General features: G+C 41.1%; 1 protein-coding gene across 7 annotated transcripts in view; it reads right to left on the bottom strand.

Moving 5' to 3' along the window:
- The window catches only part of KIF26A (kinesin family member 26A), a 130,754-nt gene that overhangs the window by 85,920 nt on the left and 27,436 nt on the right, over nt 1–17,398 (bottom strand). The window contains exon 1 of one of the 7 annotated variants that reach the window (XM_039538434.1): nt 4,979–5,071. The exons of 5 other annotated variants lie outside the window; for them this stretch is intronic. The gene's annotated coding sequence lies outside the window, so the exon portion shown is untranslated. Of the gene's footprint in view, nt 1–4,515; nt 4,556–4,978; nt 5,072–17,398 lie in introns of those variants that run through there. One more of the 7 variants, XM_039538432.1, reaches the window with a different exon arrangement.

A 17,398-nucleotide genomic window follows, 5' to 3' on the forward strand; every position in this document is an offset into this window, starting at 1 on the left:
TTTAACAGTGGAACTTGTGGTGCACTTGATAACTACTCATCTACTTACCCTCCTAATTAACTCTTCTTTTGAAATGTGCCCATGGTTTTCATGCTCAGCAACAACGTTGTTTCTGATGCAGACCCTACTAATATCATAATGCATTTCAAAGGCGTGCAATCATCTTAAACCCATGAAAATTAGACCTCAGAGCACTAAACAGATTAAAGCGTGACCTGGTAAATGTTTTGTGGTCCTTGCCCTCAATGTTGAATAATCAAGCAGCATCAGAATTAGTTTACCTGATACTAACCGCAGTTGGCTCCTCTGTTAGTTGGGAACTACATTTCTGAAAATTGTGATCTAGGCGATGGCAATATTTTCTTACGCTACAACTGCTTTGATGAAAAAAAAAATACATTTGGAGCCTACCGCAACCTTCAGAGGTGGGCATGCCAAGAAGCTGATTTGAAAGCAACACCTATTTTATTTCCACTGAATAAGCTTTTCTCTTTCAAAATCATTTCATGCCTGTCCAGACACTTTAAAACCCATCGCTGTGCTTTCAGTTCAGAGATACAGTAATCTATCTCCTAAAACACGCAACTGCCTCTCCTCCCCAACAGACTATTCTAAGGATTAGGGAAGAGATTAAATCCAGCTCTGTTGTTAATCTGCTACCAATACCTAATGCTGTGCAATGAAACTGACCAACTTCAAGCACTCATGTTGAGCTCTCCAGACAATTAAGGTTTTAATGAAAGATCACAGAGCAGCCCAAGGTTTATTTGTTTAATTAAAAAAAAAAGTGAAAAAATGTTTAATTTGCTTGTTAATGATGAGGGCAGACACAGCTAGTAACATATGCATATCGTGTGTTCTTACAGTATACCCAGATTAGTACACTTTAAAAAAAAAAGTGTTACTTTATGCTAAGCTGTGATTGCTCTCAAGGAAATGAACAGCTTACTAGAAGTCCAACTAATTCTATTTTTAATTATAATATACATCAGTAAAAACTGGTTTTAAAAATCCTGGCATTGATATTTTTGCTTTGTGTATTATTATCTTCCAAGTAAGCTATTTCCCTGCAGTTTGAATTTTAAAAGTCCGAAAACACTATTTAACAACCCAGGCAGAATCTTTGACTTGATTTCATTATCATCTGCTGGACTACTCTTGCCATGTTTTCTTAAACATATCTCACAAAATACAACATTGCTGTTGATAGAAGCTGTTAAGAGTGTATTTAGCATCACACCGTCCATTAGCTAATATCATTAACTATTGTACTTCTTTTCATTATGCTCCTAAATTATTGTCCCTTAAATGAATATCTAAACACTGATACTTCTAAGCCCTGGAAATTATAAAGTATTAGTGCCTATGGCACTGCACCATTAGAATGAAAAAGAAGTTCTGTTGCTACTGCTTAAACAATTATTTCCCCAGTACATTGTATTAGTAAACTGACTTATGGATTCAAATAAAGGTGCTGCTTTTACTTTGGCTTTGCTCCTTTTATGAAGCTTGACCCTAGTAAAACTATCTTTTGAAGTTACAGGGGTTGCTCACAGTCATGACAGAGGAAGCCCTTCCCCTCCCCAATCTACTGAGAGATTATCACACATAGATAAAGAACCCTGGATCAGGCAGGAAGGAGCAATTAATATTTTAGGATCCTAATCCACCCGTAAGCAGAAATGAACCCTGACAAATAGAAAATGAAAAATATAGTTTCTCTAGGGGCAATCCTGCACACACTACTGAGCGCTGTAAATACTGTAATACTGAACATACTCTCCCTGTCTACTAAGAAAACTAAATGGTACTGAGCTCAGTAGTAATTGTTTCCAGGATAGAACTCTGGGCCAAACCTAGGGTGACCAGATGTCCTGATTTTATACGGACAGTCCTGATATTCGTGGCTTTTTCTTATATAGATTCCTATTACCCCCGTCCCAATTTTTCACACTTGCTCTCTGGTCACCCTAGGGAAACCCCACAAACAATGACACACCTGATTATATTTACTCACGTGAGCAGTCCCACAAGCAACACATACTTTCCAGGCATAGTGCTATTTAGTTCTCTTAAGAGCCAATGCTACATCCGTGGGACTAATCATGTGAATAAAGTTAAGCCCAAGCGTAAGTGTTTCCAAACTCTGGGATTATGTGACTAATAGGGCAATGCTAAAATGCCATCAAATATTTAAAATAAGCAAATTACTACATGAAAATGTTTTCTGATAAAAAATGTACTTCTGATGAAAGGAAATCAGTAAGCTTAATTCTGCTCCTCCTTACACCTAGTTTCCAGCAGGGTAACTATTGACCTCAATAGACTTACTCCGGATTTAAACCAGTGTAAGAGAGAACAGAATGAAGCCCATCATGCATAGATATGTGAAGTGATTGATACAAGTTCAATCAAATGTGCAAAGTTACAAAATCGAGATGATTCATAAATGTTTTCAAAAAACAACTTCTTTAGGAAATTACACGGCATCGCTCATATAAGTGTATTGTATTGTAGATTTAAATATCCTAATTCACTATAAAAACAGTCTCCCCTTTCCAGTGGTTGGATTTTATCGAGCAGTTGCAGGAGACCGTTTAAACTACTCAAGCCGTTTCTCTAATCATTTCTTGCAGCTCAGCCCATCCTCCTCCAGCTTCTCACTGAGGGACCAGCTGTGCAGATGGTTTACTTTTATTTTTCCACTTGGTGTGACAAAAACACCTGGCTAACGGAGGTGTGAAGGGTAAAGGAAACACAAGTTACTGTTAAAAACATTAAACGTGACTTAAAAGTTAAACCAGCCCAATGAAAGGGATTTCACTACCCTGTGACAATCCCGACTCCTGAATCTCCACTTCAATAGCCTCCGCTCTAATAAACCTTATGGGGAAGTTACACTCACATGTTTTACAGAGGGAAGAAATGTGCTCTGTGCACTGCAAGCAAGAAGGGGTAGAATTCCAACCACAATTATTGCCTCACAGACAGAAGGAAAAGAGCCAGCCAAGGAAGGTTATGTGGTATGGTAAAGACCTCAACATTTAAACCCAAGCAGTGCTCCAACAACGTTTTAATCTGTTACACTACAAAGGATAGAGCAGTTGTCTTTTACATTGTAGATGGATATGTTGATCTTTCACTCAAAGCACATGAACAAATCATACAGTACTTGGCACACCTATCATGCTACCTCTCTCTATCTACTTTGTGTACATCATTAGTAATTATCTGCAGAATGCTTGAATGAGTTGAATGGTACGGTGCAGTTTACACTGATAGCTTCCCCTGGTTCTGAAAACCTAATTTCACTTTTAAGTAGGGTGACCAGACAGCAAGTGTGAAAAATTGGTAACGGGGAGGGGGCAGGGGGGAGGAGAATAGGAGCCTATATAAGAAAAAGACCCAAAAATCGGGACTGTCCCTATAAAATCGGGACTTCTGGTCACCCTACTTTTAAGCTTGTTTGCTACGGTATGTGAATTCTGGAAGTGCATAATCAACCTGTAGTAAAGGCACAATCCAGTAAACTTTTACTCATGAGAGTAACACAGATGGTCCTATTAGGGCCAATTGCACTGAGAGAGAGTCCAATCCAATGCTCCATGAAGTCCCAGGAAGTAAGCACTATTCACATGAATAAGATCCATGGCCTGGTCCTGCCAACCTTTAAGTGAGTTGTCCTTGCTCACATGAGTAATCTCACTCACTTCAGTGGGACTACTCACTTGAGTGAGGATTACTCACACAAGCAACAGGACTGAAAAGTAAGGAAGGCAGATTTTAAAGACCCTGATTCTGTTCCCAGTAAATCTATGGGTAAATCTCTCATTTACTTCAACATGAGCAGGCCTGGACCCAAAGTTTGCCTTAAGGTTTTATCTTTGATGACAGTAATAAACATAATCTCACAACAAGCACAAGTAATGAAAAGGTAGCTTAAAAAAAGAGAGAAAGGAGAGATCAGTCATTTTAATTCACACTTCTCCATCTGATTTCTGTCTCAGCTATTGCATTTCTACCTAATCAAATTTGACAAGGACCAATGAATTTGCAGACTATAAGGCTGCAATATATTCCATTTGCCACAAAAAAAGAAAGTGTGGGTTTTCTTTAGTTAATATTTTTTAAATAAAGGTTTCAAAGCATTCCTCACTACTGTAAAATACAAGGGGCTGAATCAATTCCCATTGAAGCTGATAGGAATATTCCTATCCACTGTCATGGTAACTGGATCAGGCCCTAAGGCCAGAATTTTCAGAAGAACCAAAACTTCCATCTAGGCATCAAAATAAGTGGCCAATTGTAAAAAAGGTCAGTACCCAACATGCCTTCTTGATAAGAGCTTGTGGGTGCTGAGCCCTTGAAAATCTGGCTCTGAATTCTTTTGAAATTTTGGCCCCATATGTGCATTCACTTAAAGTCTGCAGATGGGTACTTTTGTCTAGGCAACCACAAGCAGTACTGGCTACTCTTCCACTGCAAAACAGAAAAAGTTTAATCTTTAAACCTTACCTTCAGCTATTTACTTCATATGCCCACGCTCACCAACAGGAGAGAAAGAAGAAAAGCATCTGGATTCTCACTTAAGAAGCTGCAATCATTGAAGTAATACCCACCCATCATGTAACCTTATCCTTTCAGTGAGAATTTATACCTGTAGTGTGAACAAATGATGAAAGAAACTGCCAGCAACCATCCTTACTAATTACCTACAGGTCTCTCCTTGTTCATATAATTCAAGTGAATCTTGAACAATATGCTGCATTAAACTAAATTCTTAGTTTTAAAAGCAAAATAGTCAAAGAAAACTAAATGTCATATTAAAGATAGACCTAGGTGCACAACATTTTTCAAAGATGTTTTCTGAGAAAGGAATGTACTTTCTCAGTGCAAAAGGATCAATGTTAATGACTTTTTAACTTAATTGCCTTTCCAGCTTTCTGCTGTGTTGCTTACAAATTAGTTTTTACCTTACATGACATTGTGCAATATCCACTAATATCTTCTATATTGATAAACACTTTGAAGGTTGATGCTTGCGTTCAATTATCTATTCAGATAGAAAAAAAGAACACAGTGCTCAGCAAAACCAGAGGCCATTCAGTGTAATCAGACAAAGAGCAGGATGAATGGTTCATTTTCAAAAACCTCAACCACATGTATCATGTAAGTGACATCATAGGGCAGGCACTAATTATCCTATGGAAGGGAGAATATGAATTATGTTTCTTCAAGTAACCCATGCTGTAAACGCATAATCCTCCTGCCAAATATATTCCTAGTATATATGCAATAAAGAAAAAAACATGCAAAATCCTCACAAGAAAAGTATTGACTAGATGTCGCCATTTTTTTAAAAAGCTAAATGTAAGCTGAAAATTGTAAATGTACTGGAAAATATATCTCTGAATAGGGAGGCTTGCACACCACATCTTCAGAGCTACTAAAATGTGCCTAAGTTTGAAAACAACTACATGCCTTTTTAAGGCCAAATCTTGCCCGCTCTCCCCACATGAGTACCCCACTACCTTTAATGGGACTATTCATTTAAGGCAGGAGAATTTGGTCCTCCCTGTGCAGCTGTCAGTGGTATAAGTCTGCAAATTTTATTTAAACACCTCAGCATAGCTCCGCTGACTTCAGCCAGCTGAAGATCTGGCCCTCGATCTTGTGTTTTAACTGTAGCTAACCCAGAGAATTTTGAAAATTGATTTGAGCACATTTGAATACCTAATTTATAAATAGGTTGCATGACTTTATGATAACATGCATTTGTATAACCAAAGTGAAGCACTATGTTAAATCTTCTTGAAAAGAGATGTCACCTTACACTGAAAACTATTGCAATGTGTTTAGTTATTCTAAAGCCTCAACTGAGCTCTTTTAAATTCCATTTCCTGCCCACTTTAATGTACTTTAGTGGCCCACAGTAAAGTTAAAGCCATAGGTGTGTGTCATAAAGATGAATTGTGCTATTGGAATGCATAATACAGTGGAAACAGGAAACGAGAGCAATCTGGTTTATTTACATCTCAGACGCCCATCAGCACCTCAGCCTACTCCCCATTGGTTACAAGGTCCTTTCCTGTTATCTTGTTGCATAGGCCCCTGCAATGATTTGACTTGTAACCTCTCACAATGAAAGGTTAGAGGCTGATCACTCAGAGATCTGTGGTTGTGAATAGGCAGGCTATTGAAGCAAAAAGCCCTGCAGTGTATTTAGTTGAAAGAAAACAAAATAAAGGTAATGGTTGTGATTTAAAGTAATTAAAGGACACAAACAAAATGTAGAATCCCAAAGAGATCCACTATCACAATTAAATTTAAGTCAATACACAGGAACCAGACTACTTTGGAAAAACAGTAATTACTATCTTACAAAATATTACTTTTAATCTCCTTTCTTTACGATCTAATTAAACAGATATTTTACTTGCATTTGAGTCAATTTTAGTATTCTGTGTATTCTATAAACTACACATCCAAACGAGTATGCAATTTTATGCTTATTTTAATAGAGTATAGCTTCATTTTAAAATAATGACTTTTAATTTGTACGTTTATTGTTGGTTTTAAGTAATCCTTTAATTTTTTCTCTCTCTCTCTATTCTGTGACTTACTGTAACTTCACAATGCAAATTCAGCACTGATTTTGTTCAGATGAAAATGTGCTCTTACAACACCCATTTGCTACTTTGTCTCTATCATAGTCTTTTATAATACAGACGTTTTGGAAAATAGTTATAAAGCCATCACTACACTTATAGCTAACCCGCTGCGTCTCAAAAGCTCTCCTTTGAATGTTAATTTTTAAAAAACATTTCGATAAAAACCTTTGAGAGAAATTGGATATTTTAAAGAAAACTTGATCAGTTTTCTATTTTTAATTATTTTCCTCTTTGAGGCTGGGGAGTGAATTCTCACTGGTGTATTAGGGCTTTAACTTTGATCATCTACTGAATTGCATGGAAGAGCACAACTTCTTTTTTCTTAAAGCAAATGTAGTATTTGTGAAAGGTGCTAGATTGACATCTCTAAAGATTGTCCTCTATGAACCACAGAAGTCAAGCATCTGATGCCCTTACACATGGCAAAGTAGTGCCTTAATCCATGAGTAGTCTCAATTATTTCAATGGGACTGTTTGAGTAGTAAGGTTCTACTGAATGCGAGTAAGGGATTTAGAATCTGTACAGTGTACACAATTCACACCGCTGTGTCAAAATGCGCTTCAGAACTCTATTTTAGAGGAACCACCTTGACAAGGAGAAAAGAGTATTTTAGTCTCTATATCCATTCAGTCCTTGGACTCTGCTGAAAGCGATGATTGTTATGGTCAGTTTTGAGAAGTGGACTATCATCTCTGACAAGAAACAGGATTGAGACCAACATCCCACTTCATACAGGCACTGGAGAGGTAGGAGATGAACAACTCTTTGGGCCAGCTCTTCGGCTGGTATAAACGGGTGAAGTTCTGTATATTTCAACAGAGCTATGTTCATTTATATCGGCTGGACAGCTGTACTTTTCTATTTGTACAGCTCAAAGCTTCTGGATTTCTACCTCAGTGAAAATAATGTCAGCTTGGAAAACCTGGACATGACTCTGGAAAAAATGCTTGGAGTACACAGGACAGCTGTATACAAATTATTTGTTGTTTCAGTCAAGCCACCTCAATCCCACTAAAAGGATGCTTAACAGCAAAAGTTAGGAAGTTGACATTTTTCATAAATTTTTCATAAAACAACTCCTCATATATTTAATTTCACCTTAAAAGGCCAGCACATGGCATAACATCATACTCATTTAATGCATCTTTCACTTGCTCATTTTATCAATTACTTTTTTAGTGAATGAACACTTGAGGCTTGACTTGACTTTAAATTTACAGTGATGGGGATCACATCCTCTGTGGGGTGAGACTTTCCCCCCTCCCTCTCACTTGGACTTTGTTCAGAAAACTAAGCAGGAGGGAGGCAAAAGAGAAGGAGATGGAATCCTAACCCCCCAAACCTACAGGCAAGCCATGTGCGGCTTCAAGACGGTCTCTCCCAGTCCCTCGGCTGGCACAGGGTCTCGAACAGGAGTCACTACCTCTCCACTCCTCCTTTGAGCCACTGCATAGGCACAGATCCCATGGCCTTTCCATCTGCCCACCCCCTGAAGACAGTTCTGCACTTTTCAGAGGTGGTTCAGACACCCCTTTTGCAGCCACTCCACCTACCCCTTCCCATCACAGCCCCACAGCGGGTCTTAAGTGATGTGGAGGGGCATTGCAGCAGTCACACTGCCAGAGCCAAATCCTCCTCCAGATGCCCCTGGTGCCATTCAGGTAGCTGACTCCCCCTCCTGTGTGGCATGGGAAAAATATGCAGGTAGACCCTGCAGGATCATCCCCCAAAGAATCAAAGAACCCTTCTATGAAAATCCCTTGGCTATGAAATAATGATCTCAGTCACACAAATGGGAGTTGAAAAAGACTTGTTAAACAACCCAGTTTCTCCCCTCTCAGAGCAGGACTGTTCTCTACAGTTTCATTAAGCAGGGTACTGACCACACATACTTTCTTTGCACAGCACCACACAGACTACAGTCTTGCAGACTGACTTGCTGTTTGTACTCAGGTGCCATGGGTGGGAGGACAGAGGCACCAACAGGATAGATTTTAAATGCCCTACTTCCCTTTGGAGGCTATTTCACAACCCATGCAATTCAATATCAGCAAGTTTTTGAGCCTGCATTTTTCTTGCCTTAAGTTTCTGCCTTTACTCCTAATTGTACCCCTTTTTACCACCCTAAATAATTCCTCATCTCTTACATATTTACATAGTCTATTATCACAGTCCCACACACTCTTAGCAGCTGCCTAGCCAAGACATACATATGTAGCTCTTTTAGAAATAAATCCTTCCAGCCACATATTCAAATCTGTTGTTCTTCTCTTCCTTCTCTCCAGTTTGTCTGGAATTTTCTGGAACTGAACACAATATTCCAAGTTACAAATAACCAGGGCCCAGAATTGATAGAAGTGTGCCAACTTCAGTACCTTCAGGTAGAATAGTGATTGTAGGGGGCTCATTAAAAAGCCAAGATGCTCTGTGAGAGAAAGTAAACCAGCAGTATTTGATTATAAATGGAGAGACATCCAAAAGAGAGCCGATGAAGCACCAGTTATGGTGACAACAGGGTGGCATGACACCCATCTGCAGGCTTATCTCTCGACTGTGGATTTTATGGCATCTTCATGAAGACTTTATTAGGTAAACACATTGCTCAAGGGATCCAGAGACATTTCTTCCATGTTTTCAGGAGGAACAGATACCATGTAACAAAAGCACGTTTTCCATCAGACATATAGGATGGGTAGACAGAGGTATCAAAAGATCTCTTATTTAGGATGAAAACAAGGGATAATGAGAACGGTGAACCGCGGCCACTGGGAGCTGCGAGCAGCCGTACCTGCGGACGCTCAGGTAAACAAAGCGTCTCGTGGCCCGCCAGTGGCTTACCCTGAACAAGCTGCGAACCAAGTTTGGGAACCCCTGATATAGTGGAATGTTTTTATTGTCATTTGTTTTCTAGGCCCTTCTGGAAGAAGGGAACCTAACCCAACACACGTTAGGAAGAAATAGTAGGTATTAGTGAATGGAGGGTTTCTTTAAGAAGAGAAATTACAGCCTCAGGATGAAATCCTGGTCCCACTGAAGACAATGGCAAAACTCCTATTGACTACAAAGGAGACAAGCATCCCCAGCCTAACCCAAAATCAGCTATGAACATTTTTCTTTCATTGATCTGCCTATTTATTTCAGTGGAGGTTCATGCAACAAATGTATTAAGAGTTTCTGGATGATGAGTTGAATTAATATGGAAAATTCCTCCCACTTTAAAACTGAAATATTGTGGCACTAGATTTTATTGTCTCCATTTTTCAATAAAAACTCAATCATCTATGTTTTATTGCTATTATAAAAAGGAAATATACATTTAAAAAAGAAAATCTGTGTATATATGTCTTGCTAATATGGTTATGATAAAACTTGAAAGCCAGTAGGGGTGCGTCTACACAGCAGCTAGGAGGTGTGCTTCCCAGAGCAAGTCAACTTACACATGCTAGCTCTGCTCAAGCTAGTGTGCTAAAAATAGCAGTGTGGCCACAGCAGCAAATACAGCAGCTCAGGCTACCAGCTAGGGTTGCTACCCATCCAGGTTTTACCCATAAAGCCCAGTTTTTAGCTTCTGTGTCCAGGTGCCATTTAGGGTTGCTAGGTGCCCAGTTTTCGACTGGAAAGTCCGGTCAAAAAGGGGACCCGGCAACTCTAAATGGCACCCAAACTAAAAGTCCATTTCCCAGGGTAGCGGGAGGCACCAAGTCATTAACTCGCGACAGCCCCTGCTCAGTTACCTCCTACCTGCAGGCAGGCTCCTTGAGACTATCCAGCAAGCGACGGGGGCGGGGCCTGGGGTGGAAAAGTTGGAGCAGGAGCATCGCCTTGGGGGCCTGGTTATCAGTAATTAGAAAGGTGGCAACCCTACTACCCACCCAAGTACAATCCTGCTCAACTCCTGGGTATGTACTCAGGCAGCCAGCTCAAGCCACCACCCAAGCCACTGCATTCACACTGTTAATTTTAGCATGCTAGCTCAAGCAGAGCTAGTGAGTGTATGTCTACCCAAGATGGGAATTACACTATTCAGCTGTAGACATACCCTAAGACAGCTCTAGTTGTGGCTATGGTGTAGCTGTTCCACGGATTCACAGAGTTTAAGGCCAGAAGGAACCATTATGATCATCTAATCTGGCCAAAGAACTTCATCCAGAACCAGTGACCCCAATGATCCTGCTTAATAAAAAGGACACTTCACTATCTCTCGAAATTGCACTTGTATTCACACCTGCATACCCTCAAAAAACAGAGTGCATTTAAGAGTCATATTTTTACATACAGCGAATGTGAATACTGTACAATAAAAACACATATGGGCAGATCCGCGGCTGGTGTAAATTGTCATAGCTCCACTGGAATCAATGGTCCCATGCCAATTTACATGAGCTCTGGCCCCAAAACTTTACTACCTAAGACACAAACATTGTCATCTTGAGAAATATGAATGACTTCCTGAATTCTCAACTCCCAACATAGTCCCCTCAGGACACTGACTGTGTAATAGTAATATTTGATTTATCCTTGTAGTTCTGTTCTCAGAGAAACTCATTATGCAGGAGTATGCTAAAAAATGTGCAACAAGGCTGAGGCCATGATTCGCGGGGAAAACTTGCATGGAAGCTATGGACTGGGACGTTGTAGCTCCAGCTCTGATCAGCAAAGAAGCACGGGTGTAAATTAACCTGGGCATTTCATAAAAGCTCCTGCATGGAAAGGTTAGGAAAGATTGGTGAAAGCCCATATTCATCACAGACAAAGGCAAGTCAAATAAATAAAAACAGGGAATGACAAAGCCGCACAGCCAGCCCATTCAGCCACCTAACTACATGACAGCCCAAAGGCATCTCCAGAGCCATCAGAACAACTGTCTGTGGAACCTGCCAATGAGCCAGATGCTGCTGCTGGAATAATGCTTGTGTTAACATAAATTCAGAGATGCGAGATGCTTAACAGAGAGAGGGCAATCAATCTTCACTATTATCATGTGGCTGCCAAGCTTTACTACTATGCCACAGAGACATGAAAACAAACTTCGTCAGAAACATTTCGATTCTCTTTGACAGCCAACTTTTTTTTCTCCCTTCTATTTAAAAACAAGCGGTGATCTGGGTGTAACTATAAATGACCTGATACTTTTCCTGCGTTAACAACAGAACCAGGAAAGAATATCGTTCGCTAAAGAGTTCACTGCCAAAAAGCCAATGAACTTATCATACAGTTTAGGAAATTCCTATCTTGCACACCAATTAGTGACCCAACAATGATTGATTTTATGATCCCATCTTGACTTACAAAGAGAACTTCCTTTGGGGCTCAACTTTCCATTACCCAACATGTGGAAAACTGTACATGATGGATGCACTATGCAGACCAAAGGAAAATAAGTAATTTTTTAACCTTGATTCCACCACGTGGCTCATGTTTTTGTCTTCCCAAAGGAGATGCACTTTGAACAGTTACTTCCTTTCCTTGCCTTCACCTCCTATCCCTGCCACACACAAAGTGGGCTCTTGATCAAAACAAAAACAACAGGAACTAGCAGCTACTAGTTACAACTGGATCAAAACATTTTTATGCACTAACACCTCAGCCAATTCACTGTCCTTGAAAACCCTACTTTAATCCTCGTCTGCCTTCCCACACCAAAAACCATTAATGAAAGTGACTCCTCTTCACCCTGAAGCATCGCACATTAAAAGTCACTGCTTTTTAATCACAACCCAATCAGTGGCAGGCACTCACATCTCAGAGCTGCAGAATGCAACTGAGCAGTGCATTTGAGCACCTGTATGGTGAGAAAGTTTACTGATACAAAAGACAGGCTGGATGTTTATCCATCATTTATTTTATTTAACTAACAGAGACCCCCACTATACAAAATCCAGGTCTCTGCTGTATGCTAACTGCTGTTGTAATGGCTTCGCTGAAAGCACAAAAACACCATTACTGGGTACTGGGCTTATAAAGAGTTAAATACAATTGAGCACAGACAGATTGATACGGGGTTTTCCACTGACCCACAAAAACCTTAAAAATTAATACAGTTATTGAAGTGCAGGGAACAGAGGCAAACAGGCACTTCTACAACACATGGTGTATTTGGTAGAAAAGCAAGGCACCATGCCCTTGGCACAGTCATGAGATCCTGAGGTAGGGGCTCCCCCCTCCTTGCCATGTCACTATTCTGGGCAGTGGCCACAGAGCCACTTGGAGACCTCCCAGCCATGCCACCTGCCTTTAGAGGCAGAGTCCGTGAATCTGTCTCTCCAATGCCATGTGTGGCAGTGGGGTCTTCAGGGAGTGGCCACAGAGGCTTATTTTGTGCCAGAGCTGAGCCCCAGCACCTCTAGGGTTGGCAGTTCATAGCCCCAGCACCTCTGAGCTTGCTGCATCAGTTATGAATATAAAAAAATGGCTTGAGCCCTGGCACCTAATTTCTTGAGCCTTGGCACCTCTTCTGTTACAAATTAAGCATTGGAGGCAGGGTCTCCAGCCAAAAAGTGAAAGCCTAAGAGGCAACATGGAAGCTGTGGGCACCCCCACCCAGGGCCGCCCAGGGGAGGGCAAGTGGGGCAATTTGCCCCAGGCCCCGCAGGGGCCCCCATGAGAGTTTTTCGGGGCCTCTGGAGCAGGGTCCTTCACTTGCTCCGGGGGCCCCGAAAAACTCTCGCGGGGCCCGGGCCCCCAGAGCTTCTTCCACTCCGGGTCTTCGGCGGCAATTCAGCGGCGGGGGGTCCTTCTGCTCCGGGACCCGCCACCGAAGTCTTTCCGCCCTGGGACCCGCTGCCGAAGTGCCGGGTCTTCGGCGTTGGGGGCCGAAGACCCCACGCCCCCTGAATCCTCTGGGCGGCCCTGCCCCTACCCAGTGCAGTTTAGCTGCAGCTGGCTGACAGCTCCCAAATGGAGGTCTCGTACTGTCAGCGGCTTTATTATCCCAAAGAGCTCCCCACCCCACCTACCAGTAATGTCTATGGGCTCTGTGACTGAGCCCCTCTCAAATCCCAGACCTCTCTCCAGACACACATTCCCCTCAGTCTCTCCTTTCTCCCATGCAACAGTGGCCTCCATGTCCCTGCAAGGGGAGAGACAAGGGCCAGGATCACCAGTGGCCCAATGGAGGGGCATGAGCTTCTGCTTCCTCCAGTTCTCCAGGGCTCCACCAGACCTTTGGCTCTGCTCCCCTACCACGCACACCTGTCTGTGCTACTAACCTGGCAGTAGTAGTAAATATTTATAATACGCTACTGTCCATAGGCCCAACTGGGAGTGGAGTTTCATTGTGCTGGGAACTGTACAAACTTAGAAAAGAGACAACCCCCACCCCAGAGGATTTACAATCCAAAACATTTTGATTTCACCCTAATATACCATACAGAGCCCCGGCAACTCTGAAGCCCACAGTGCTGTATGCATGATGACTCAAAAAATACTTCACAGAGAGAAAGCTTATTCAGAGACTGTCTGAATGAACTAATAAGATGCAGTCTGAAAAATACTCAGTATAATTAAACAACCTGTACAAGACACAACTGACAGAAACACTTACTAACCAAAACCGTTAAACATGTAACATCCATGGTGCAATTAAAACTTTGCAAAGCACTACAATGTACACCTGGTTATTGCTCTGACATCTGCTTCAGTTTTATATGTGTTTATAAGTTGGACCAAAGAGAAAGATAACTGATTTTATGGACTGATCATGACAAAAATGACAACACGTTACAGTTTACTGGTCACCAAAAGTGGTATAAAAACTCAAATAAAGCATGTGTACTGTTCGAAATACTTAAAGTTACCGCATTTTATAATGAACCATATATAATCAAATGGCTTTCATCCTCCATTGAAGAAGAATAATTTTATTTTAAACTAAGGATCATGTCATAAAATGAGAGTGAATTCAGAGTCTGAACAATCACAGTTGTGCTGAGCATATTTTTAGGCATATGGCAATTTTATAATGGTCATTGGGGATGAAGAGCTAAAATTCTATTGCAGACTCTGAATTTAAGACTTTTCACATAAAGCTGCACCTCTCAGGAAATGAAGAATTTGTTAACTGTGTGACTGCCATGACCTCAGAATGTATTAGCCATTAAAACTGGAAGTCTTGTTCAGTGTAAAAGAAACCAATTATTTTGCAGTAGATCCAAAAAAGTCACAACTAAGCCTCTTTTCTTCTTAGTTAAAGAAAGCAGAATACCATCTTATATAGATTAAGCATACACCCCCAACACTCTGCAGCTACAATATGCAATATAATGTTCCCAAATAACTGCCCTGATTACTATTGTGAGTCTAGCATTTAAAAAGTTCCTTCCTGTTTAAAATGTAGAAAGCCAAGTGTATTTTCCCACCACTTGCCATTGTGTAAGACTCCTTTCAATTTCCAGCAAACTAGCTGAAGATGGATTAGCCTCCAAACTGATATTTTTAATTAAGCATTTTTCTCTCATTACAAATTTCCTAAACACATCTCTAATCTTGATGACAAACTTCAGCGTGCAGTAGGTGCACCTACAGACATTATGCTCTTGAAAATATTAAAGATAATAATCCAGATTTCCATCATAATGTAATATGAAATGAACAAGTTATACAAAAGGTGATACACACAAATAGGGCCTATCTGAGAGGTTTTTGAAGGGTGACCATTGATGGACAGCTTCTCTCTCCTCCATATGACTGAAAATAGTATAACTATTAACAGGTCAGAGGAGGAGAAGCTGATACCCTACATGAATACATAATGATATCTTCCCTTTGCACTCATCCCCATGTGATCATGTGCTTGGCATACGGACATATGCTCATCCCTCATATGTCTGCTCTCCCTAGACATATCCCAGCATGAGCACTCCCCCACACTCCAAAAAAACCCATACAACCTCTTTCCCCAGGCTGCCTCTCATCCATGTTACACCTAATTCCCCATGTTCACTCCATCCTGGACAACCTCACACCCACCACTCTTCCTGCCTCTTGTGGGACAACCTTCCCCAGGCAGACCCCTTCCCACAACACAATGAAGGAAAGAAATGGGTGTCACCCCATCCTTGCAAGAAAAGATGAGAAGTGGGGCTTATCAGAGCCTGATCTTTCACACATACACAAACACAGAAGGGAGACAACAGGGAGTGCAGTCTTCTACACCAGATCTTCTCTCAGAAGCCTCTCCCAGCCCAGCTCTTTCTTCAGTGACTGATTGATAATACTGGGCACACACAGATGGAAAAATATAATTGGATCAAGATAGTACACAGGTCTAACAACTATTCTACTGATGCATCACTATCCCATCATGCACATGGAATGTCCCCCATTCCTGGGCGGTCTACCTTGCACAAATGACACTTCTCCACCCTCCTCAGAACTGCTACTACTTCTCTCTGAAAAGCATATCAGAGGATTCTTCGCTCTTCTAACTGACAGAGCCTGATGGCAACCTAATGTTGCAAAAAGAAAACCAAGGGCAACTCTTGCCACACTCTCTCTTCCCAGTCAAAATTGCTACAAACCAAATTCTTAGGTGAGTGATGTTTTCAGCTGGGCAAACAGATCCAAAGTTTGCATGCAGCAAGAGCAATTTAATAATTTCCTTTATATTCTTTTTTAATTTACTGATTTAAATGATCTACTTTGATGGATTGTCTCTTTACAAATCTTGCACCAAGGAAAGAAAATCACAGAGACTTCACTCCATCAGTCTCCCTCCTAAATAAAAGGTACAATCCTTAGGGAGATTTTAAAGTGCCACGTAGGAATGCAAATAAAATAAAACAAGATAAATAATCAGCATTATAGAGAGAGTTATATCTTCGAATACTTTTAACACATGATCCTCACAACATCTCTGTACAGTAGTTTATCATTCCCATTTTACCATCAAGGATACTGAGGTCTCAGTTTTTAAGAGCACACATCCAAGTCGAGCACACAAAAAGCCACATGGGGCTACATGTGAGCTAAGGTACGCGCACATGCAATTCACTGACTTGCATGTGTGCACTAAGCAGTGTGCACATGCAAAAGTAAGTGGATGCTTTTAAAAATGTGAGCCTATTTTACTTGCCCAAGGTCCCCAGTAAATCTGTAGCAGAGCTGGTACTAATACATTGAAGTTGTACCTCTCACGCCCCACTCATTCCTCTCGACAATGCTGCCGATTGAGCTGGTCAAAACCATTCAAATTTCAAAAATGACAAAAAACAGGGACAAATTTGTTGCAAAAATTGTTGTGAAAAATTCATCCCATTTTTCCACCTGCCAGTTTGCCCATCTATTGGCCAAGACCTAAAGCCATTATTCAGTCAAAAATCTCATTGACACCAGTAAGAGTTGAGTAAGAACTTCAGGTTTGACCATTTCTGAATACGACAGTCCTTTAAATATCATTGGGTTCTTCCTCTCTTTAAAAGTTATTACGAAATTCCATTCTTTCAGCAAGTGAAAGTGAGCAGGAGACAGTTCTATTTTCCCTTACCCAAAGAATCTTGGGAGGGACTAAATGAGATTCTGACTGAGGATGGGCCTGAATCTGGAGTGCCCCAACTACACTTTCTAATGTGCTCTCTCTTTCACAGGAGCGGGTGAGCTGGCTGACTCCTGCTAACATGTTACAGGAGGCTAGACAATCCAAATAGCAATTTCAAACAGCAGTGAGCTGCCGACTGAAGTCACTGTGAGTCTTTCCATTGACTTCAATGGGTTTTAGGCCAGGCCCCTA

Source organism: Mauremys reevesii, linkage group 4, assembly GCF_016161935.1.
Source record: "Mauremys reevesii isolate NIE-2019 linkage group 4, ASM1616193v1, whole genome shotgun sequence".
Classification (NCBI taxonomy): Eukaryota; Metazoa; Chordata; order Testudines; family Geoemydidae; genus Mauremys; species Mauremys reevesii.